Genomic DNA, 25,766 nt, shown 5'->3' on the forward strand with positions numbered 1-25,766 from the left:
TTAGCACAGACCTAGCTGAGTACCAATGCATAAATCAAACTATCCAAATTAGCAAATGTCTACTATACACACACACACACACACAAAAAAAAAAAAAAAAAAAAAATGACGGGCACAACTTTACGAGTATACAATCAACTATGAGATGACGCTGCCAATAGCAGATGCGCAGGAGAAAGGAGCAGTTGTAAGCCTCAGCTCAGTGGAGGAATCAAGGTTAGCCACCTGAAGCATTAACGCGATCTACCGAAAATGTCTGCAGAGCTAACAGTAGCTTGTGATCGACGGTTTGGCGATCACTGGTTTAATGGAACCGTTTAATGGTGAAGAAAATAGCTAAATAATTTTTAAAAGAAAGTGAATCTAGCTTTTGTGTTTCGTAGTGTTTCGTAGTCTCAAGCTCTGTTAGATGTTTGATAAGCAGCCTTAGGCTAAGAAAAATGTTCCTTTTCCTGGTGATCAAAATGGAAATTCGTATCGTCAAACCAAAAGCATCCGTAAATGATGCGAGATGACCAAGTAATATGCTAGTTGCGGAAAAGCAACTTATTGCTCTTGAACCCATTTCGGCCAAAAACTGTCGCATCCCAAATACTTGAAATCGCTTTAACTTTAGTCCAATAAAAAAATTCAAACTTTCTGAATATTTTGCTTTTCATTAGCATTTTTATAACGCTTTCAGTTTTCGCCGTTGCTGATATTTTATTGCGTACCCCCTTGACTAAGACATTACATATCCTCAGGGTAGACACACCACACACACCGCTGCCTTAATACAAAAGGTACATTTTCTTTTCGCAAATTAACAATATTAGCATAACATTGTTTTCCAGAAATAAAATGTTGGCGTGAAGAATTAATATAATTTCTTTTTAAATGAAAAGTCTCACAAATTAATCAGATGTTTACATTTTCATCAAATAAAAAAAGCGCATGTGCGTTTTTTGTTCTCAAATATTTTCTTAAATTAGTAATGTGTTCAAAACATATATTTGGCCTAATATCTTTCCAGTTATCCTGCACGTCTAATTAGTACATGTTACGCTACACTTACTGATTCGTATATTCGTATACTTACTGATTCGAACATTTTATTGCCAAAATCGAATATTAGCAGTGTATACCAAATATGATTGGTGGGATTTAAAGCTGAGCATTTAAAAAATGTTCTAAGTAATACATGAAAACTAAACAGTAGCCAGAGTGGCCCGCATATAGCAGCTTGAGGTCCACTGAAACTATTAAACACTGATAGTTGGACAAATACCATGTGAAAGGGCTGATTGCACGGAACGTTTGCCTTTGCTGCTATGTACAATGTGTAAGTTAGTTTCCTATGCAGATCTTTCTTGAATGCAATCCTCCAACCAAACAGCAATCTCTTGTAAATCCCTGAGTTTCCAGAAAAAAGTATGATCTAATCCTCGAATGCTTAGCTACAATCAAATAAAATATGCATATCCAGGACCATTGTCAAGATCGAATTTGTATATATTTTTGTATTTGACAATTTGATATTTCATTTCGAAATACCAACATATTTGAGATAATTCACCACAGCATCAATTTAAAAATGTGTGTTTTCGATGGCTCTCTCTCCCTGTGTATGTATATATCATCGCATTATCACTCCTATGCCCTGCTAAATGCTTATGTTCTGTGTCCTGTTATTAAAGCTTAGTTCTGTTTTTGAAATGTTTCTTTAGGTCTTCTTCCTGTTATGTTAAATTAATTTCGGCCGCCTAAAAGCATTCTTCTTATTTTTGAAAAAGAAGGATGAAGATTTCCGTTCTTTTGCACACGTAGAATTGTTTCTTTACTATTCAATCTAAATATCCAGAAAACTAGATAATTATTTCAAGTCTCTAGATTAACAAATATTTCACATATTTCATGTAGATCTGCTTAGAGTTTGGGAAGTATAAACTCTTCGATTATATATCATATTTTTGCCGATATAGCGTTTCAGTCCCGCATAAAAACTTGACTGGTGTCTTAAGCCTTTCTTCGCGCCTTGAATAACAGTTTATTATAGCAACCCTTATAATATTCTCAATTAATCCCCTAAGAAAGTTTTCTAAATGATTAAAATATTTTATCCGCAAATAACGAAATAATTTTCGAATATTAAATCAGAAAAATATTTTTGACTCAATCATGATATTAAAAGATTAAAACAACAGAAATTTCTAAGAAAACTTCGTAAAGTATTTTTCTCTCTGTTTTCTGCATGCCTTTATGGTGTAACTGGAAACATACTCAATGCATATTCGACAGGCGGGCTCGAGTCCGGGCGCGGGCAATTCATATACTATTTCAGGTCTCCTGCATACAAAAACCTAGCGACCCGAAATAAAAGGTGATGGATGATAATTTTTCACAACCAGGATTTGGCGATGGTTCGAGTCCGGGCGAGGGCATTGAAGATTTTTCACGTCTTCAGTTTCAAAATAACCTAATGAGCCCTACAGCGTTATTCAGGAATTTAAGAGAGCAGTTTTTTATGGATAAGCGATAAGCGATAAGCAACGGAGGACGTGGGCACTGTCCCTTTACCAAAAGGTTAATCGGTATAGCACCACGTCCACCTATATCTAGAGCCTAAAGAGGAATCACAAGACGCCACGCGCCGGGCGCCCAAACCCAGAGCCAAATTCAACCCGGGGGCAGTCCAACAGACCAAATGCCCACGAAAGACAGTCCCAACAACCGCCCAGGCCCCACATTTATTAAATAAAATAACAAAAGCATGCAGGGCCAAAAAGGGCGAGTTTGGACAATAAGCAAAAATTTTACAAAGGTGTAATACACACAAATATAGAATATACATAAGCTAAAGTACAGTCTGATGTTGGGCAGCCCAATAATATACAATGAATAAAATATAGACAGTAGAATTAGACTTAATGACAATATAACATAAAAATAGAGAACATAGTGAAATAATGAATGTAAATGATTACAGCAATACAGAGAGGATATACCAAAAGAAATAAAAATAAAAGAATACAATGTAACAGAATGCAATAGCGGTACAATACACTTGATCACGTGGTATTGTGGGAAAAACATGCAATAAGGCTAATTATACGATTATGAGGAATAAAAATAACATATTTAGCCTGCATAAAAGTTAACGAATATAAGATACTATACAATACTATACAATATTACAATACAATACAATACAAAAAAAAATTAACATATTTAACCTGTACTAAAAGCCAACTGATATAAGATACTATACAATACTATACAATACCACAATACAATACGATACAGTAGATACAATACCACAATATAATACGATACAGTAGATGCTATACAATACTATACAATGAAAATACAAAATACATTCAGTGTTGGTGACACAAAAATACATTTAAAATTGTAATGATACCAGTGATCCTAATGCAGCAAATAAATTGATGCAGTTACCTGCATAAAAGATAACTTATATAAGATACCATACAATACTATACAATACTACAATACAATACAATACAAAAGCTAATTAAACGATTATAATGAATAAAAATTAACATATTTAACCTGTATAAAGCCAATTGATATAAGATACTATACAATACAAAAAAAAATACCATAATACGATACGATACAGTAGATACTATACAATACTATACAATAGAAATATAAAATACATTCAGTGTTGGTAACACAAATATACATTTAAAATTATCATGACACTTGTGATCCTTATGCAGCAAATAAATTGATGCAGACAGTTAAATGTGTTACTATACATTTGCAAAGGATGAAATATAGACTTAAGTATGCCACAAATTATGAACATATATTATACCGTGAAAAACACAAAATACATTCAATGTTGGTATAAATACAATGGATATATTTAAAACAATGGATAATGGTTGGATATATTATACAATGAAAATCTCTAGCGACCCCAATACATTCAGTGTTATTATTACACAGAGAATTAAATGAATGATATTACATGGGCAATTGATGAAAAGAAGACAGTAACAGTATAATGTATAGCCAAATATGCAAGTATATGGTATACCGATGTTTAACAGCAACTGGCAAACAATGTACCATTAATACGCCCAACTAAATATGCCAAGATATTATATACTATTATACAGTGAAAAACGCAAAACACGTTCAATGTAGATATTATCATAGTGCATTATGAGGGAATACAGACGGTTATATGTTTGATAATACATGGGCAAAAGATAAAAATAAAGACAATAACATTATTATTCATAGGTAAATATGCAGATTTAATATATTCAGATATTTAACAGCACCTGGTAAAAAATGTACCATAAGTACATTGATAGCTGCTATGGACAACAAAGAGACTATTAGGACAATACATATGCAACAGATAAATATGCAAATTCAATATATACAGATATTTAACAGCACTTGATAATAAATGTGCATATGCAAAAGATAACATTATTATTCATCGGTAAATAGGCAAATGCAAGATATACAGATACTAAACAGCACCTGGTATTAAATGTACCATAGGTACAAGGACAGCTGTTATAGACAATATTACCTGGTTGCACTTAGAAAAAGATGCTGAGAGAGAATATACAAATATTTGACTGCTGCTATACACAGCGACTTATAACAGATGGATTACAATAGATTACAATGGTTACAAACACTTCAGAGCATAAAAGTAGATGGGTTATAATATATACAAGCAGTTGAAGAAGTTGAATCATATGTCGATATTATAAGGCACAAAGATCAAGTCCCAGATTCATCAGTTTGTCAATTAAACGGACTATCTTTTTGACTTGATGCCGTTGCTTAATCAAAAAACGACTAAAGGCAGTCCTATCCGTTGGTGGAAAAGGAATATGGAATTCAGTAGTAAGTGGACAATCGATTAGATAGTGTTCTGGATTGCCCAGTTGTCCACAACTACAGAGTGCTGAGGAAGAGAGTCCATGTCTCTCGAAATATAAGGGAAAAGGCCCGTGGCCCGTAATGTAGAAGATCAGCTGTGGTGGCATGATTAATCGGTCTAAATCTACTTTAGGGACATGGGCAAATGCTCGGCGACCAGTTTCCTCCGAACTCCATGCATTTTGCCACAAAGAGATGGCTGTGAGAAGTAAGTGACGCTTTAGATTAGATACTGGGCGTGAAACCGTCAAGGTCTGTGTTATCTCGTGATTCTGTGCTGCTTCTTTAGCAAGCCTATCGACAGTTTCATTACCGTAGTTCCCCACATGAGCTTTTGTCCATTCTAAACAAATGTGTAGATTTTTATGTCGAGACAAGCTAGTTTGAATGTCCACAATAATGGGGGATGAATGCAGAGGATTTAAAATGGCATACAATGTGGAGAGACTATCGGTAAGAACATAGGAATGTGAATATCGATGATTAATGATTGTTTGTATTGCTTGTCGGATAGCAATAGCCTCACTCTGGAAGACGCTGTTAAAAGAAGACAGATGGCATTTCCACTGGTGAAGAGTTGTCTGATCTTGCAGTATGGCTATATATGCACAGCCAACCTGATCTTCCAATTTAGAGCCATCAGTATAAAAGACCAGATCAGCATGAGAAACTTGATGACTCGGTTTGAGATTAACTTTAACTCCCGTACCATAGAGGGAGGGGTGTTGGTCTTCTCTGTTTATTGCTGCTTCATAATCATGGGAGGAGAAAGAGTGATCTCCAAACTGAACTGAACAGCCAAGTTGTCTAATCAACTGATAAGCTGCGTCCTTTTCAACCGCAATAGGTAAAGGCAAGACTCCAGCTGCAACTGCGAGGGCGTTAGTTGGTGATGTGCGGAAGGCACGAGTGATATTTAAGAGAAATGGTCTCTGTATACTATTTAAATGTCGGACTTTGCGTCCTTGCATTGGTGCTGCCCAAATTGCAGCACCATATGAAACAATCTTTTCAGTTACTGTTGCATATAAAACTTTAAGAAGATGTGGATTTAAGCCCCAGTGGATTCCCTTCATAAGTTTAAGGCGTTGAGCAATCACAGCAGTACGCTTCTTGAGATCTAACACATGGGGAATCCAATTGAGTTTGTCGTCGAAAATAATTCCAAGGTATTTAAGTTCACGTTTAATACGAAGACGCTTGCCATTTATGGTTATTCTCGGCTGACGAGCCATAGAACCACCCTTCTTAGGAATGATCAGAATTTGCGATTTCTCTTCAGAGATTTGCAATTTAAAATCTTCACATCTAGACTGAAACAAAGAACAGGTCTCCTGTGAGTTTGCTTGAAGTTGATCACGAGTCCTAAAATTTACATGCAATATTTATAGTAAATGACTTTGCTTTGAAGTCTTAGCAGAGCGCAAAGAATCTTCTAACACGATCTTCTCACTTTATAAAGAGGATAATAATGGCTAAATTCAATATTTCATTTTTTGGAAAAAGTATTTAATGTAAAAAATTGATTACATAAACACAGTAGAAGCCGCATTATATAATTTCAGTTTTATTTTATGGTTTTTTGCGAAGGTTGAAATTGCCCAATCACTATCAACAGACATTGTACGTAATTTAAGTTGTAACGTCTATCAAAATATTGTCTACAATGTGAAAGAAATCATTTCTTCATTACGTTTTACATTTATTAAAAGTAAAAATACTTAATGATGATTTTAATTAAACTTAAGATTTAAATTACGCATAATGCCCAAAGAACTATTATTTAAACACACACATGGGTGTAACGAATTTTATTCTACATCACACGAATAAAATTGGAAACGGAACTTTGATAAAGAGAAAAACAAAGAAAATACATTGCGTGTTATAAAGGATTCCTCTTTCAGACTTCCATATTTCATTCTTTCAATAGAGAGAGAACTTTCTCAATGCAATTTGAGGTAAACGACTATTGAAACTTCAAGAATTTTATCCCAAGGTTTTGAAGTTATTTCTCTTTGAAGTTCAGTATGTGGCATCAGAGTAACTTTAAAGAAAAGGAGATTCCGTGTGGCAGAGATTTGTCGCTTTGTATTACTGCAAAGAATATTCTTCTAGAGCAGGCTTAGTTTATTTTGTGACAAGCGAAAGCAGCCTTTTTTTTTTTTTTTTTTTTTTTTTTGGTGGGTCGACACTTTTGCTAATGTTAACTGAGTTCTGTTATGAAAGCAAGCGTAAAATCCTTTCTAAAGATGAAAAAGGCCATTTTTAAAAGAATGCTTTTGCAAAAGATATAACAGATTTATATAGATTAAAAACATTGTCATTTTTCCTTATAAGAATTTCCTTTGTTTAGTATTCTCTCAAAATATGAGCGTATGGTTAAGTCTGGACTTAGTTAGACCAAAATTCAATGGTGCTTGAAAATTTGAGGTATTTATAAACATCGATTTGATCTGTAAGAATAATTTCCTTTTTTTCGATAAGAAAGGTTAGATAAATTTTTCCAAGGATTAGATTATCTATTTTACTTATTACGTGCTTGAAAAGTGTAAACTTCGTTTAACCTTTTAAATACCAATTCAATTTTAAAGCTTGTAGTTTTGTATTTATTAACGAGCCATCTAATTATTTTGCCTTTACTTCTGTTTCCCCCGGTTATCAACAGACTGTAAACTACTCAAAGCATATAAGGTAATCTCAAGCTCGTGAAAACTATCATTGACTTTTTCCAAAAGAATTTTAGCAGCCTGTCACTGACCGACTCGCTTTTGCTTTCCCTACCAACTGTATTACTGATTCCTTTCAGCTTTGCCAGACGTAATTACTCGCGAGATTTTGAGGGCATTAATAAATGCTTGTAGACGCGCATAACCTTGTAATTTAATATTTGAATTTTATTTTAACATCTGTTTTGTTTTTCCGCAAGCTGAGATTGTTATTACACAGGCTGTGTTTTCGTCAAGCTGATGATTAAATGAAAATGTTTATTTTAAACCTTCCTCTGAGTTATTGTGTTAGAACTTTGATGTGACATGTTACGTCTTCTAACCGTCTTTTTGAGATAACTATCCCGTAAAGACAGTATGATCCGTACATAGAGTAATGGGAAAGGATCCGTCCAAAGTCTAAATAGTATTTAAAAAAACTGCAATCTCAAAATTTTAAATTGCAGTCTGAAGCATCTGTCAAGAATTTAACATTACAAATTCAAAAAAAGAAAAAAAAAAGGAAATATATGGTAATAAATAAATAAATAAATAAAAATTAAAAAATAAAAACCTGTAAAATACCTAAAACATTTAAAACAAGAAATTACTCTGTAGTAGGTAGGCGACATGTCTCGTAAAGATATCGTTATTAATTGCAACAAACTACACAATTTTCGTAAAAATGATCAGTTTGATACTTTATAAATTGAATATATTTCAACGTATATCAATTAGATGCATTAATATTGGAAGCCAAAAAATATTTAAATTATTAATAACAGGTACCGGTACAAGTGGGCGGGACACCGAAATTTCACCATAGTTACATATGCGTTATGCGGTAACCGTAGACCACGAGATTCAGATTCCCGAGCCGAAATTACCATTAGCATTTGGATAGCATAAGTGGTGCACATACATTGTCCCCACAATAACTCCGTCCCAAGTTTGAAGGAGAATTTATCGCAGGCGGTTCAAGAATCTGCCACGCCTCTTCCCCTACCATAACCATTCGAGAGGACTTTACTCAACATGTATTTTGAACACCATTCCTTTCGCTAAAAACCTCTATACGCTTACGAACATCCGTACTTTCTCGGGGATTTGAATCCCGGCCCATCGGTACGGCAGTCAGCGTTACTAAGCGCTGTACTATCTGGGCGGCAATCATTAATGATAGAATTAACTTCTTTTAAAACACTGAATTTATCAGTTACCAGAAAGATCTTATTGCTTGACCCAATGGTATGTTTAGGTTCTTCCCATTATTCGATCTTTAATTTCTGAGACATGATCGCATTTACGGATTTTATTTTGCTAGGATGTGATTTTACAGCTGCAAATGATACACCTTATTTGAGGCGTAATAAATCTAAATTTATACAATTTGAAAGGTTGAAGGTTACAATTTTGAAGGTTACAAACATCTTGCAAAAGCAAAAAATATCACGCACAACTGTAATACGCTTAGCAATATTAATGCAGATTGCTATTATTTTTGCGCATATGGGCAACCGTAAAGTCCGATTATTTTAAAGTTTGTGCAAAGGCATAGCATACGTTTTAACCTTCCGGGGCATATTAACAGCCTTTCAGACTATTAGTCTAACTTTCTTAATATAAAATCATAAAATGAATTCAAATCCGAAGTACCGTTAACAGCATTACTTAAAAAGCGACCTCTATGAGTGAATAAAGCGGATATAGAGTAATCTCATGTTCTATTTAGTCATTTGAGTTGTCTGATGCATCGCTTGATAAGTACAAGGAAGCGTTGGAGTTGCAGAAAATTTACAGTTTCGATTAACATTGTTTTTGCATAAATTCTGTTCAGTCCGAGGACGGTGAACACAAGTTGCCGATTTAATTGACCCTACATTTTCTCTGATCAAAAGAGCAATATTTCAGTAAGCTTCACTCAAATGCACATTCTTCTCTGAAATTCGAATTAAATTTCAATTGGAATAGTTATTTTTCAAAAAAAATCTAAACATACTACTATAGTTAATGTATTCTAATAGCAAAAAAACTAATCTCACATATTTAATCAAGTTCCGGCTTTAGGTATATTTGTAAAACAATGTAAGATAACCACAAAATTTCGGGCTTTCTTCACAAAAGTTGCATTACTTTCTAAGGTTAAGAATTTCATGTGTTCCAAAATTAATTCCAAATTCTTTAACAGGAAAAGATTATAGTATTTTCTTCGTAACATGTTTTCTTCAACTTCATGCAAAGATATTGGAATTTTATATGAAAAAAAAGGTAGCTGAAAAACTAACCAAAGAATAAAAATACTATCTTTTGAGAAAACAAGTTACATGAATTGGCTGAATGATATAACTTATTTCGACTAACAGAAAGATTTGTCTTATGATAAGAATATATTATTATTTATGCAAATGGCTCTTAATTTTTGTAATACATAATTATAGTAGCCGCCGGTTAATGCGATCGCGGTTAGTCTTATCATTCGGATACTGTTATCAAAACGCGGAAGACAAGCCCGTTTGCATAAGAATATATGTGGAAAAGACATCGCTTATTGTAATCAATAATTCTATTAATCTTATCAAAATGCTATTGAAGGAATTTTTCACCCGAATGGAGTATCTCCAGTTAAGCTGAAATTGAATTTTTAAAATTTCCAAACGACTGAAAAATGTCACTGAGAAAGGGACGAAGTCCGCAAACTGCTTGGTTTTATATTAGTCAATCATTTAAAATTCGGCAAAAGAGCAGTGTTTCATTTACTTTGGGGCAGATATTAACTCTGTCGATTTCGAGAACGATCAGACACAGGTCCGTCTTCCTCAGATAGAGGAAAATGACAGAAGATACCGACCAAGGATTTCTGGAACAAGTCCAAGAACATGATATAATAAACTTTCTGACGAACGTAGAGATGAAATAAGTGAATTCTTTATAAATTCCGATATAAGGAATGTCCTCCGGATGTTAACATTAGGGATAAAACATCGGGCAAATAATTTTTTGAAATATTAGAAACAGTATACAAATAAACTTTTGGCAACGCTTACTAACAATCCACTAGTAACGACATTTTTCTAGTTAAATACTGTAAAAATAAGTATTTATATATTTTTGATTATTTTTAAACTAAATTAGTTAAATTCTATTGTTGATTTGAAGGATACGTTTTCTCATCCTTTAAAGTTATCATTCGTTTAATGTTATCAAAATAGAACAAAAAAAAAAAAAAAAAAAAAAAAAAAAAAAATAGACGAAGGAGATCACTATATGCGGAGCATACTACTGTACTAAATATGTGTATGAAATTATTTAACGATATTTCATTCACGTTTTGTAACACATACAGTTCATAATTAACTGTATTTTGTAAGTGTTTAATATTAATGTTTTATTTTTATTAAAAAGTTCTTAAATAATATTAATCATAATTAAGTCCGCTTTTTCACTTAACATCTGCTTTTCTGTTTTAAATAGATGCTTTATTGGCATTTATTTAAGTTTTCCGCTATTTCATCTTCACGAAAAGCTCTATCAATCTCTTTAGAACACAAATTAAACAGATGTGCACGATATTTAATGAAGAAATTCCATTAAAATGAATCATTTCTTAAATAGGATTACCTTCACAAAATTATTCGTTAATCTGTGAAAGAGAATATTTGAGAAGCAAGAAATTTCCGATGAAACCAGCGGTCTTTTTCGATGTAAGTTTAAGAAATACTTATTTAAATCAGGATTAAAGAATTCATTATTTTGTTATCCTCCCTTTACCTAGAAAAAATTACAAAAGACGAGGCTTTTATTACAAATAAAAAGTCTATGCAGAGGAATGTTTTGATTTACTCCATTTTTAAAGAAATAATTTATTGCATATAATTTTTCTTCCTTAAAGAATAAAAGATCTTATAATGCAGTAACAAAATATGTTATAAATTTCGTTTTCAAAGGAATTTTTATGTTTCATATTTCCGCATAATTCGTGTCTTCACGCCATTACGTTTTCATAAGGTGGTTCGTGGAGTCGACTGCCATATCTTTGAGCTGGGGCTCGAATCCTAGAAAAAGCACTGATTTTGTAGTTGTCCATCTAAACTAATGAAAGAATCGCTAAACTAAGCAAAGGACATCCAAAGAAAGTCCTGAAGTTCCCCACCTTGTAAACACACTTCATTATTGCACTGATCTCGTATTAAGTCACTTTAAAGCAACTGAAACAATAACCATAGGATATGGGGCAGTGGTGAATAACAGCCCTGACCAGAGAACGCAGCAGAGTCAGCTCACTTCGATTATTGCGCAGGCAACGACTGAGCAGCAACATGAGACACACATGGAATAATATAAGAGCAATATACAAGATACAAAACATGCAAATGCAAAACATGCACATGCAAAACATGCACATGCAAAACATGCACCATGCAGTATCGTCATGTCTTCAGATCAAATCTTTCGCCTTACCGTTCTCAAAATGGGTTTCCCGCCCACAGAAATGTCCACTACAGAAATGATACAGCATCAACTAGAAAATATCTTTCAGGAAGACTTTGACGAAGATCCCTCCAAGAAACAAGTCAGGAAGAAGGATTAGAGCAACAGATATGGCATAGCTTATTATTTTCTGCCTCCTTTCTACATGCCTTCGTGGTGCAACGGTTAGCAACCTCCGCGAGTATTCGAGAGGTCCAGATTCGAGTGCCAACGAAGGTGCTGCTGATTTTTCACGTCTCCAACATCGAAAAAATCCTAATGCCTCTACAGAGCCGCCCGAACTAAGACAAAAGGTGTCGGATGATGATTCTTCACCACCGATTGAATCTCCTATCCCCAGTAGCGTTTTAAAAGCGGAGTATATAAGGTATATTCTCCCACCTTTTTACATGCCTTTGTGGTATAATGATTCGCCCACTCAGGGCACATTCGAGAGGTTCAAGTTCGAATCCCGGCGAGGGCATTGCTCATTTTTCACGTCTCCTGCTTCAAACTAACCTAATGTCTCTACACCCTTACTACAGCAGAAGTAACAAGAATTTTCAATGCCCTATCTCCAAAGAAAGCTCGAGGTCCGGATGAGTTCAACAACATCATGATCAAGTTTCTGCACAAAGAATTTTTTGAGCTCATAAAAGCCCAGATGAAAGCCTGTTGGAAAGACACACTTTTCCGAAGGGCAGTTAAACAGCAAAAGTGGTTATTTTCCTGAAGCATGAAAAGATCCGAACATCCCAACATCCAGTCTACCGCCTTCCTGCACTCTGTAAAGTTCTGGAGAGAGTGATTCTGCCTGGATTTAATTAACATCCTGCCTGTCAAAGAATCGTACACTAAAACATAATATGACTCACTTGACACCCTATGGTGGCCAGACATGATTCACAATTTGGTGGCTATGGGTTGTCTTAGCATGCAGCTGCCATTGTCCGCAGTTATCTTGAAGACAGGAAGGTACAACCTCCTATGGACAAGTATATTATCACATAGGTCACAATTGTCACACACTTGCCTACTTCAAGGATCCTGCTTTGGTCAAACTATGTGGAAGCTTGTGGCCATCTCAGTATTCGACTACTTTTAAAACGCCAAACGGACAAGCTGATTGTTTATGCAGATAAATTCCTACTTACTAATGCAAGCAGAAATGATGTAACAAATCACAAGCCTGTCTAAATATCTTTGGTGCCAGAAAGCCCGAACTGACAGTTTCAGATCACAAAATGTATACACAGGTGATCCAACACCAAAACGCCCTTAAGAAAATTCCAAGCCTAAGACTTCAAACCAGACGAATAAAAATTTTCCAGCAATTTAAATACACAGGCTGATCATAAACAAGAAGTCACAAGATCATAAATAAGACCTCAAACAGATTGTAAGCACTCTTAAAAATGCAATAAAGTGCAAGAATTCAGTCAAATGAAGAGTACCTACAAAACTGCTTAAATTGTGGTTTAAGAGAAAGCCATCTATTCAGCTCCTCGTATGGAATCTAACGGAAAATAGGAAGTGCAGTCTCTTCTGTATTCAGCGACTGTACCTCATAATGATCTGTAGAGCTTATCGAACTACACTGAAGGCAGCACTACATGTCTCAGCTAGAATACCACTGGTAGGTTTGAAAGACAGGTGGCAGTGGCATACGTCATCCGGATGAACACATAGACGAGGATGGGGGATAAAAATTACATTCACGTAAACTGTGAGAAACGTAACAGAGTTGAATCTCACAATCAGCCGAGCTTTGCTTGGAAGGACTTGTCTCTCAAACTTCACCATTTCATGCAGAGCACGTCATTAACATGTACATAGATGCTTTGGAAACTGAAGTTAGTACAGGAAGCAGTTATTGTGTAATGATAAAGAATATCCTAACTCATAGCTCGAACTACTCTGCATTTCGCTATATTTTCTAACAATCTATGCGTAGCGCGAATATTTACAGTGATTCGGCTTCAAATCTTGCTTCACGTCTTCGCAGTAGAGCTCCTTTAATTTAAAAATACAGAGCGTGTTGTTAAAAGGAAACCTGTGTCCAATATCCATTCTCTGCTGGTTTCCTGTCTACAAAAAGGGAATCCAGTAAACCTAACATACTGATATAGGGAGGTAGCCAATAATGTAAGCATGCATGGAGAAACTAGTGATCCTTCCTGTATTCTTTCTGAATAGGACGACTTGGAAACAGCTAGTATCTGAATGACAAGCAGAATGGGATTTAGGAAACACAATAAGAAATCTGCATCGGCACTTCCCGAAATAATTCATCGGACTCAGGTTTACTGCATTTCTCTCAAGTTTGCAGACTTCTGATTTTTCCGTAATTTCATTGGTTATACTGTAATTTAATTGTTTAATTATGTAGGAAATAAACGTGTTTTCATACAACCGATTTAGGAAACAAATTGCTTCTCTCTCACGACCAGTTACAGTTTCTTATGCATTTGATCTTCCGTTCGGTCTATGGAAGTGGGCATCTTTAAAATAACTGAAATGCATGTTTTGTGGAATACTTATCTCTTTCAGAGATAGTTGTTTCTACTTTCGAGAGAAGCTACGATGACAGATATGAAAGAGAGGTCGGCCCAAGAATAGCTGAATAACTGAGGAATGATAGCTTACTGAAAACTTAATAATAGTAGAAGTCTAATATTTATTATAAATTTCTAACTAACACACTATTTCTTTATTTTCTCTTATTTCATCTATATTGATATCACATGCTGTAAATAAAAACACTTGTCGAACTCCTCCCAGAAGAAACAGCAAGTTAGCTAGCATGGAGAAAACGATTCAAGGCAGATGTAAATAGACGCATTAACTACAATTGTTAATTGCTTGCTTTAATTTGCCCTGAAGTAAGTTTCTGCTGTGATTATTTACTCCGTGCTCTCATTGCCAGTTCAGGTTCAAGTGAATACTTCTAGCTGTAAATGGTAATTTTTGAATTTACAACCTCATCCACGATCAAGATAAAATATTCCAGATTAACTCATATCAAATTTTGATGTATATGAACTTACAGCCCCTTTGCTTAAAGTACTTTAAATAAGTTGTTTGTAGATTCATGTACCGAAAAAGGTCGATAGAAATTATTAATAATTATGTAAGAAAAATTTAATAACTAAATTGTTAATGAAGAAGTATAACAAGGAATTAAAACTATTTATGTGGAATTAAATAGAGTTTTAAACTTTTCTAAGTGCTGAAATATTCAGTTTGTATACAAATTCATGTACTTATAGTATTAATGATGATAATGAGTTGAGTAAACTTTTTATCCCTATTTTGCTAGAATGCTGTTAACTGTTCCAAAATTTACATATACTTAGACATCTACGAAGTACCAAAAGAACGTACTTCTGTAGGGAAAAAAGTGGTCTGAATAATAATGAATAACAATTGCTTTCTTAAAACGTCAAAAAGCATAATTCAGTTAGCAGTAATTTTGAGAAACACACACTTTACGGCAGTTCATTTTTAAATCCCGATCATGACATCATCGGATAAACGACAAGAACAACCCTCAGTTGAACCCAAATACCGTATTTATCTTGCATATTGCCAGGAACAATTCGATACTTTGTTCGTTTCTTTAGTGTTATGATTCTATAATAGAACCCAATGCAAAAGTCCATCGATTTGTCATTAATTCATTTGACATAGTGAATCTGACGTTCGCCGGAAGAGAGCGCTGTGTTCGAGGTTAAATAGCCTCGTCCCCAATTCCCTTTAGAGCTATTAACTTCATCCTTATTGCCTTGGCTATCGTCGAGAGCTCTTTAATGCGAAGCCCAAAATTTCCTGGAGGCTATTTAATTATTACTTAATTGATATATTTGAAAAGTGGTGAATAAATGATTTGTTGAGAAATCAGTTTGTTTGTTTTATTCTTGAATAAAAGAGCATTTAGATGCATTTAGATGGAACTCTGAATAAGTTAATGAAGAGACAAAGAAATGCTGAAGATCTGCATCTTAAAAAATAAAATTCATTATGCAGAAATCTAAGCATCAAGAAAATGTTAATGGTAGAGAAGTTAGTTTGCATTCAAAAAGTCATTTCGAAATAAACTGCAAATAATTCAGTTAATTTGATTATTTCGAATAATTTATATGAATTCTATGGCATTAAATCCTGCCTTACAAAGCAGTTCAAATAAAACAGAGTAGATTAACTACTTAATGCTTCAATACTTGCTCTCTTATTAAACAACATTATTAGTCCAAAGAGGCCTTTGTCCCTGAGGGACTGATGTTTTCGTTTTGCGATTTTGCGTCGAATATCCGTTTCACTTTTCAAACTCTTGCCATCAAATATTATCGCTCTGTATTATAGTTGAAGAAATTAAATAATGAAGAATCTGCATAAATATATATATGTTTCTCGCACTGTGACAAAACAACAGTACCTAAAGCCATCAAATTTTGAAAGACTTAATCCTGCTCCGAATATGGGCAACTGGCAGCCCAAATTTGAAATTTGGAATTTGTTTTATCATCGATTTTATATCTTGAAACACATTAACAAATTTTTGATTAAACACACAAGAATTTCAAAGCAAGCAACTGCAACGTTGTACAGAAAAAACATTTTTTATCTCCAGCGCGTGAGACTGTGTATCGGAAATTCTAAAGAATTCGGAAATTCTCAATTTAAAATTATTTTGCGATATTGCTCTTGAACTGAATTTTATGGTTTATGTGCGAAGAACATGATATTTAATAAATAAAGGTAACACACAAATGTTAATAATTACGCCCCTTTGGATGTAATTTAAAATCTGAAACCTTTCAGTTTATTTATTTATTTATTTATTGAAATTTTAATTCTTAGTAGTCAGAAAATTTATGTCTAACAGAATTCGGTAACAATAGAAGGCTGGGTCTCGGATAACATGAGTTTTAAATGCGCAGTTCTAATTAAGTACAGATTTTGGTTTTACACTAAATATGCTAGAAAACGTATTTGGAGATTTCCAACAATTTCAAGCAATTTGCAGAGGAAACATGCAGCATAGAAATAGCGAAGAAAATTGTAGACTATATCATGAATGCTTACGTATACGAATAACAGTTTATTTCATCATTTACTCATTAAGTTTGCACCAAAAAAGTTTTAAAAATTTCTCTTCAAGGTCTAATTTTTACGTTTCCTACCATAAAAGAAAATATCATCGTTTGCACATATTGGGAGTACATATAAGTCTTTGCCTTTTATTTTATCAAAAATTGGAAATTTGTTGTGAAAGAATGGTATGTTATTTTTTATTCAAAGTATTGTTTATCACTAGCTACTACTTTTTCTCATCTTTCTGGCAGCTTACGGATACTGACTCGGAAGAACGCTTCCTCTGTCGAGGGTATCCACAAATCAACCCAATTTTTTCTATCTTCATGTGATGTTCATATGTGCTTAGAGAGGCCATGTGTCATCAATCAAAACAAGTAATAATCAGAAGGAGCAATGTCTGCTGAATACAACGGAAGGGGGAAAATTTCGCATTTGATGGATTCAGAATAGTTTTCATCGGCGCTGCAACAAGTGGCTGAGCGTTATCATGCAGGAGAATAGTGTTACCATGCCTGGAGTAATAGTAAGAGTATTTTTCTTTGAGTGCTCGGCTCAGTCTTATCAATCAGCGGTAGACAGCTTCAGTAACAGTTCGTTCGGTTTGAGCAACTCATGATACGTAACACCAAAATGATCCACACATGATTTTTTCCATGACTATTCGGCTTGACTTTCGATGTTGAAGCACGGCCAAGTGCCCCATGATTTCGTCCTTCTTTGGGATATCATAGTGGATCCATATTTCATCACCAGTGACTATATGATGGAAAAAAAACCCTTCCATGTATGTTTGGCAAGCAGCATTTCACGTGTAAAAAATCGGTGTTTAATGTTTTTCGGTTTCAATTCATATCAAACCCAATTTCCTTGCTTTTGAATCATTCCCGATGATTTTAAACAATTGAAATTGCTTGGTGAGTCACTCCTAATGTAACTGCAAGCTCTACTTGCGTTTGACCTGAATCTTCAACCAATTTTGCTTCCAGTTCCACCTGTTTCCACACTTTCATTCTTCCGTCCCGTTCTTTATCTTTGGCGTCAAATTCACGGTTTTTAAAGTTTCAAAAACCACTCACGACAGTCACTTGAAGGAAGTCACACCATATACTTCTACAAGCAATAGATGCGCCTCAGCTGCAGATTTCTTCAAATTAAAGAAGTAAATCAAGTTTCCGAAAATGGTGCTCATTCGGCTCAATAATCGACATTTTTTGCATGAAGAAAAATATGATGCTGATATAAAATCGCTAATATTTCAAGGTTATGCTCTTAGCAGATGTCCAGCTTTACTTTATAATGTTTTGCATCAGACAATTTAACAATAACTTATTGGTGTCGCCAGTCTTTTACAAACGGCGGAGACTTATGTGTACTTCCAATATCAGAAAGATGATTCATGCAAATATGGGACATAATCCACATAATCCTTTAAACAAGCTTTAAAGCTATACTTTTTTTCTGATTTATCATTATTTTTCTCTTATTGTTTTGATAACATTTCTTTTTCTTTAATTTACTGTAGACTGAGTATAAATATATTATACACACACATGTAAAATACATGCTAAATGATTGTGTCTGATATTTATAAAGCATATGGGCAATAGCAGCTTTATAATTATTAAGCTTTGTGATTTCAAAAGTTATATGCAGATTTTGGGCAGCACAACTTATTCACGCTTTAATTCCCGCTTCGTTCAAAGGTCAGTTTAATTTATCTACGAGGTGAAGCCCGTGACTAAAGCTGCGTTTGCTACTTATAAATATTCAATCCTGGACGTCACCATCAAACGATAATATATACAAGTACTTGTGCCTAGTGGGAGTGACGTTCCAGATCTTTGTCCAATTGCCTGATTAAATTACAAGCATGCTTTTGTAAAAAATATAAAATTATCAATATAAAGAACATAAAATATAAACTTTATAGATATAACTAACTGGGACTCCTACATATTTTTCATTCTCTCATTTTCTTATTCTTTTAATGAAATATTCAGAAGTCAACTTACAGAAGTTCCCCTTTTTTACGTCCATTGCATGCACGTCTGAAGCACTTATACGATAATCAGAAAGAATAGAAAAGAATCGAACATAAGTTAGGTAAATGGAACTACTTTATGTTGGATATGCAGAGATGAGTGTTAACCTAAACTACTTCTTAACAAATTAAAATAAGCGTAACATAAGCTACCATTATTTTACAGGCAAGTAATTTCTAAATACGGATGCTAATATTGCTATAATTTGTGGTAAGAATACTTCTTTATGATTTCAGTAATAATCTTAGCATCTAATAAAAGCACCAACAGAAAAAAAATCTTATTTATATTTATGTAATATAATTAAATTGAAAAAGAATTAATATTATCTGAATTAGTTCTATACTATAATTAAACTATCCGTACAGAAAAGGAAAGTTGCAATAAGAATCCTAATTTCATATACATATAGACTTAAATTAATATACAGTGATTTCTTTACAAATTGTACGGAGTTCTACAGAAACTTCTTTCACGCAGCATAATGAGGAAGTAAGCGATTTTCTATAAGTTCAATTATCAGTTTGTATACTAGGTAATAAAATATTAATTTGCAAGCATGTACATTTTTAGTCTAAAAATCTGATTTCTGAAACCTAAATATTTGCTTAAATTCTACGAGCAATTAAAATTTATTCATACCGAGCTCATGGAGAACATAGTTTTCAGCAACAAATTGTACATTGAATAAAAATATTTGCATTGAAAACAAGAATATTTGAGTCGAAAAATAATGTATTGTTTTCCACTAATAGAATTGGACGAATCTGTAAAAGAATATTTATATAGCTCATATCGAAACTAGCAATATTAATAAAATAAATAACTTTGGATTCTAAAAACTGGAAAAACTTTGGAAAAACTGGAGGAAATGAGTCTGAGGGCCTCTCCCCCTTTTTTTCCCTATCACTAGTCTCTCGAGAGTTTCGGCTTGGTGCCTATTTAGAGTGTTTCGATGCCGCTCGGACACTATAAATATCCAAACATCCCTGCCTTCTCCGGGATTCGGTATGGCATTCAGCATCGCTAACCACTATCCTGGTTGAGAGGCAGGAAACTTTGTATTAACATGAATGGAAATAAGAAAACATCTAATGATTGATGCCAAAATTATTAAAAAATACACACTGTTGTTGAATTATGTTAAATTAAATATCGTGTGTTTATTTTACATATTTTTTGTATGGAAACTATGCACACGATTTAAAGAAATCTGACACAGATTCTCTAATTGAAAAAAAAAGGGGGTTGAGTCCTTCACTTCACACTTCAGTAAAAGAAAGAAAAATGTTTTATGTCGTTTTGAAAAATGCATTGATTAGGCAAATTAAATGAAAATAAATATACATTAAAAAAGAAGCAATGTGTACAGTTTTTAAAATGTTATTCTTTTCTAGCATTAACGTTTATTTTTTATTTTATTTATATATATATTGTATAACTGAAAGGTAAATAACTCGAAATCATTCTCTGATTTCGTAAGTATTCTATTTCAATGGTCTCGCTCTTCTCAGATTTGAGAACTTCAACTACTAAATGTATTATTTGGAACATTCATAATAGTCAGTATATTTAGGATGCATTTAACAATTCTAATGTTTGACGAAATAATATCTGTAATTAATAAAAAGTTAATATACTTTCTACGTTAAAAATTGCTCCTAATATCTATTAATATATTTTCTATGTTTTAAAATAATCCTTCATATCTAGTTAATATGTTTTCTATGTTTTAATAAAATCATTCTTCTGTGTAATGGTCACAGAATTTACATACGTGAGGAATTAGATATGAAGCATTTCTGTTCTATTTCAAGGTTTACGATCTCAAAGAAGATATATTCTGAAACTATTTCAGCTAAAAATACATCGATTTATCTCGTAATACCGCTTCATCGTTAATCGAAGCTAAGGTAATGAAAATTTTTTCATCTAACTTTTCGAGAATCTTTAAAGTCGTTGAAATTGCCTTGCAAAAACTTTTCTGGAAATGAGGAATGGAAACTGTGACAGCAGTTCTCTTCTTCCAATTTCAATCCCTTATATCTAATCGAAGTAAGAACTCTATTTTATTTTATTTCTACTTCTTCCATCTCTTCAAATTTTTGTCCCTCGAGCTATGAGATTTCTCGTAATGCCTTCAGCTTTACAGCTTCAAAAACGGTCTTTTACCGTGAGGTAAGAGGAAACTGTATGAGTGTAAAAAAGAGAAATGTTTTCCCCATGAGTGCAAGTGTGGATGTATGCATTTATGTTTCAAACGATTCTCAAGCTTGGTGTCGAAAATAACCTTAGGTACGGTTACGAGTGCGAAACGCTTTCTCAAAACTGAAAGAAAATGCCTTAGTAGTTAATGCTTACTTGTTGAAGATAGTCACAGAAAAAAATATGGCATTTTTTTTTAAATTCTGGCTTCTAATCTCATATAATGCTCTGCAAGAAATTTTATTTCAATATCTCTTATTATTTATTTATTAGCTATTTGTAGCTGTCTTTTCCTGGTTAACTGGACGTTATTTAAAAAGCCGTTGTTTAATCGAAAAAAAAAATTAAAACAAACCTTTAATAAAAATAACAATTTTTTTTAAATTTATTTTCTCCGTTTTTTATTTACCAGCGGCAAACTGGTTAAAACCACTGAACACTAGAATATCAAAGGCCACTCGAACGGACTCGTTGGATAGGTGCCTTCTGATTTTTATTACTGTGTAACGCGTACACGAATCGTTTCCCTTAAAACAATCCTCCACGAAGACATCTCTTCCCTTCGGCAGTTGAGTTTCACATGCTTTGCTGGAAGCTAAAGAAACACAAACCATTTATAATTTAAATCAGTAGCCAATTTGTTAAAATTTATTTGAATTAGAAATCTGAATCTATGTTTCGATTCCCATAACTCTCTAGATACGTTATAATAGTTTAAGTCTTACCAAGGTTAACGGCCTTAGAAGAATTGCCTTCATAAAGAACTTTATCAAGAGAAAAAAGATTTGTGTTCACGTTACACATGTGCAGAACAATGAAAACCCTTTGTAACCAGTTCGTTTAGGGAACAAATCCCGAACCAGGAAGGAACTACTATATTGCTCAATGAACTTATTAACGTTAGCGCTGGTGGACTCCTTGAATTAATTTGCCATAAGCAGCGCTGCATTTTACATATGTGCATTCGCACATTGTACTTCTATATACCTTGGCACAGTTCTGCAATAAACTGCATATCTCTGGACCTGTTAGCAACATATTCTGAGACATGAGGCACGATGGAAAGCCATAACTCTTTACAAAGTAGGCCAAGTTTATTTTTATTAATATTGCATACTTTCTTTATTCAGTTTAAATAAAAGATAAATTATAAAATGAGGTAAAATATCTTTTAATACTAATGTTTTATAAAAATGAATTTTACAATAAATTCAATGTGCATATTAAATCTATTAATTAAGTAGAGCATTTCACTGTTTCATCAGTCATACTGTAAATGTTCTTTTTTTTATCAAATTCGCTTACATTTCTTCAGAAATGCGTCTCAGTAAATAAGCTTTGGTTAGGTCAGAATAACGGTTTAGCAATAATTTGTATCATAGTAATTTCATTACAATGCTTTTCCTAATTATTTTAGAAGATACTGCAATATTAGCATATTTAGCATTCTATCTTCATTATCATTACTAGTAAAGACACCATTACGCAGGTCAGTCCTGTGATCATTTAGGTTCACATTTTTGTCAATAATATCTTCATCGTCCTTGACAATATAGTGAATAGTTTGATTATCAGAACTATCCTAATGAAAGAGTTAATATCGTAAATATGGTAGTAAAATAAAATGTAAAGGGACGCACTAATGACAATAAGTAAATTAATTATAAAAGTTTCCCATTTAAGCAATACAAAAGCCATTAAGAATATATGACAACAACAATTATGGTTTAATGGAAATAACAATATATGAATTCGTCACATATGCTAGTTTCATGTTAATGTATTTTTAGATTATACTAAAATTCAATAGTAAAAAGTAAAAATGGGACGAATACTAAATTTATTCAAATGAAAACTCTAAAACATTCTGGAATTTCTCGATTCTTTCGAACATAAAATCGCTCGATTTCTTTCCAACCTAAAAAAGAAATTCTAAAAGGTTTTAATAAAACCAAAATTTGAAATCTGCGTTTAATAAAAAATACAAATAAAAAGGTGTAGCTTTCAAAATGCGTCTGTAGTTATTAAAACGGCAACTTTTGAAGTTTATTAAATGAAGTGCATAATTAAAATCCTTGAGTCTGGAAGTTCATTTTTTTCTGAATGTAATTTGACAAAAAAATGTATTTGTTTTACTGTAAATGTTTTTTAAGTTACCAGGAACTAAGCATAGAGAGAAAATTATTTTAAGAATAATTACAGATAAATCTTAAACACATAGAGAGAAAATTATTTTAAGAATAATTACAGATAAATCTTAAACACGTAACAATATTCAATATTCTTTAAAAAATCTTAAGAGATGAATACTAAGAATAAGTTAATATGGATGAGCCAGTTACACCGACATTAAAATAAGGGCGTTTCTTTCTTTCTGAATGGTCCTATTTGGCGTTAATAAAATTAAAATTTCCAAAGTTTTCGATTAAAATGTATTCAAGTTTCTGAGGTCAGAGTTCGACAGATTCGAATGAAGACAAAAGAGCGAAATTTCAAGATTTCCATCACATAACTTTTTCGAGATTTCCTCATCCCAGTAAATAGACAGAAACACATGAACAAGTATAATCTACATGTTAGGTAAGAATTTTACTTATTATACATGTTACATTTTTACAGAAGATTGCAAAAAAACAAAGAATACGGAGCGAAGAATCATGTAGCAAAAATATGTAACATTTGGTTTTAAAAAGGTTTAAATTAAACAGATGATATTTATATATATATAGACACCATCTGTCGCATGTATATGTGTGTGTAAGATATAACAAAATACGATAGCTGTTTAAAAAAAAATAATTGGTGACCTCAAAATCAACATTCTAGATTTGGTGCTCTTCTCCTAAATTCATCAGTTCTCCCGGATTCGAGATCTTTCTGTGTTACGTAATGTTTTACGTAACGTAACCTCTTGTCCAATGAAACTAATTGTAAGCCAAAAACTTTCTCTAACTCGAACTGAAACTATTAACTCCCTTCGCTCTTCCTCTGTGTTGCAGCGTTCTGTTTCGCTTACGCTTTCCCACTGGCAAGACACAGCTGTTGCCACGCTGCTGCTTATTGGCCTAAGGTGACGTCATACTTTAAAATTGATTTACTGTATTCAACTGTAATTAATAAATATTTTGCCTGAAAAAGAATGATTTGATATAAGCAAAAAATAAAGATTGTGATCCTTCAAGCTCAGTTGTGCTAAATGCGTCATCATGATTTTACACTCAGCCCTACCTTCAGCTAATACGGCCTTCTCAGTCATTTACGGAACATCAAAAGCTGTTAAAAATTCCAATGTTTTCATCTACGCAGTTTATAATTATTATATATATATATATATATATATCGTAATTGAGATATATATATAATGCAAAATAAATGATACGTTTAATATTCATCACATATTCGATTTGCAATAAACATGCAAAAACTGATAAAACAGAAGCACAGGGAGGGCAAAACATGTCAAAAGCAAAAATGAAATAAGAAATTTATTTCTTATTTAATGTAAATAATTTTAGTGAAATTATATGTGAAACTGTAGCATTTTTTTCGTATAATGCAACATTAAAATCTAAAGAAGCAAAGCGGAAACGTAAGAATAGGGGGCAAGTCTATTTAAATTTAAGTCAATGGCTATCTCGCTAATTTGGCCAGATATTACCAAGCTGACGATGGTTTTAGCGACTAATGTTTGCCGCCAAACGGAGCCACACTTGGCGACCATTTGCGACATTTTGGCCCAGTCTCTGTGTAACTGTAATGGGTATTGTAATTAAATAACTATAATTGATACCATATGTAGCTGTAACCGTATCCATCCCTCATATGCTTTCCATTAATTTCGAGAAGTTGGAGGTACTAAAAATCTTTTGGAGAAAACTATATAAAACCGGGGAAAGCATCCGTTTTTGAGTAGTTGTTTAGTTTAGTGTGAGTTAGTGGTATTGAAATAATTCCGTGTTAGCTTCGTTGTTTAAGATGCGCTTTGCAATTAGCTTGTGTTCAACTTTCTTAGAAATTTGAATTGTAACTACTGATTGTTCTCTGTGATACTGTGAAGAACTGTACAAGGACTTTTGTGAAACGTTCTAGAGCTGAAAGGTTTTTGTGTTGGTAAAAATATATTTTATCAAGCTATCATCAATTCTGTGTGCATTTAATGTATTAAGAACACTTACTAATTTATTTTTCATTATAACCACCATTCGTTACCGCCATCAGTGTGCAACTAGATCAGGTTTTAAACTACTCTTTACTTTGTATTTATTTTTTATATATATTTTCTCTCTCTTTTTCTGTATATATATATATATATATATATATATACATATAT

This window comes from Stegodyphus dumicola, chromosome 6 (genome assembly GCF_044657685.1).
Source record: "Stegodyphus dumicola isolate Sdum_Otavi_A_Nest chromosome 6, ASM4465768v1".
In the NCBI taxonomy this organism is placed as follows: domain Eukaryota; kingdom Metazoa; phylum Arthropoda; class Arachnida; order Araneae; family Eresidae; genus Stegodyphus; species Stegodyphus dumicola.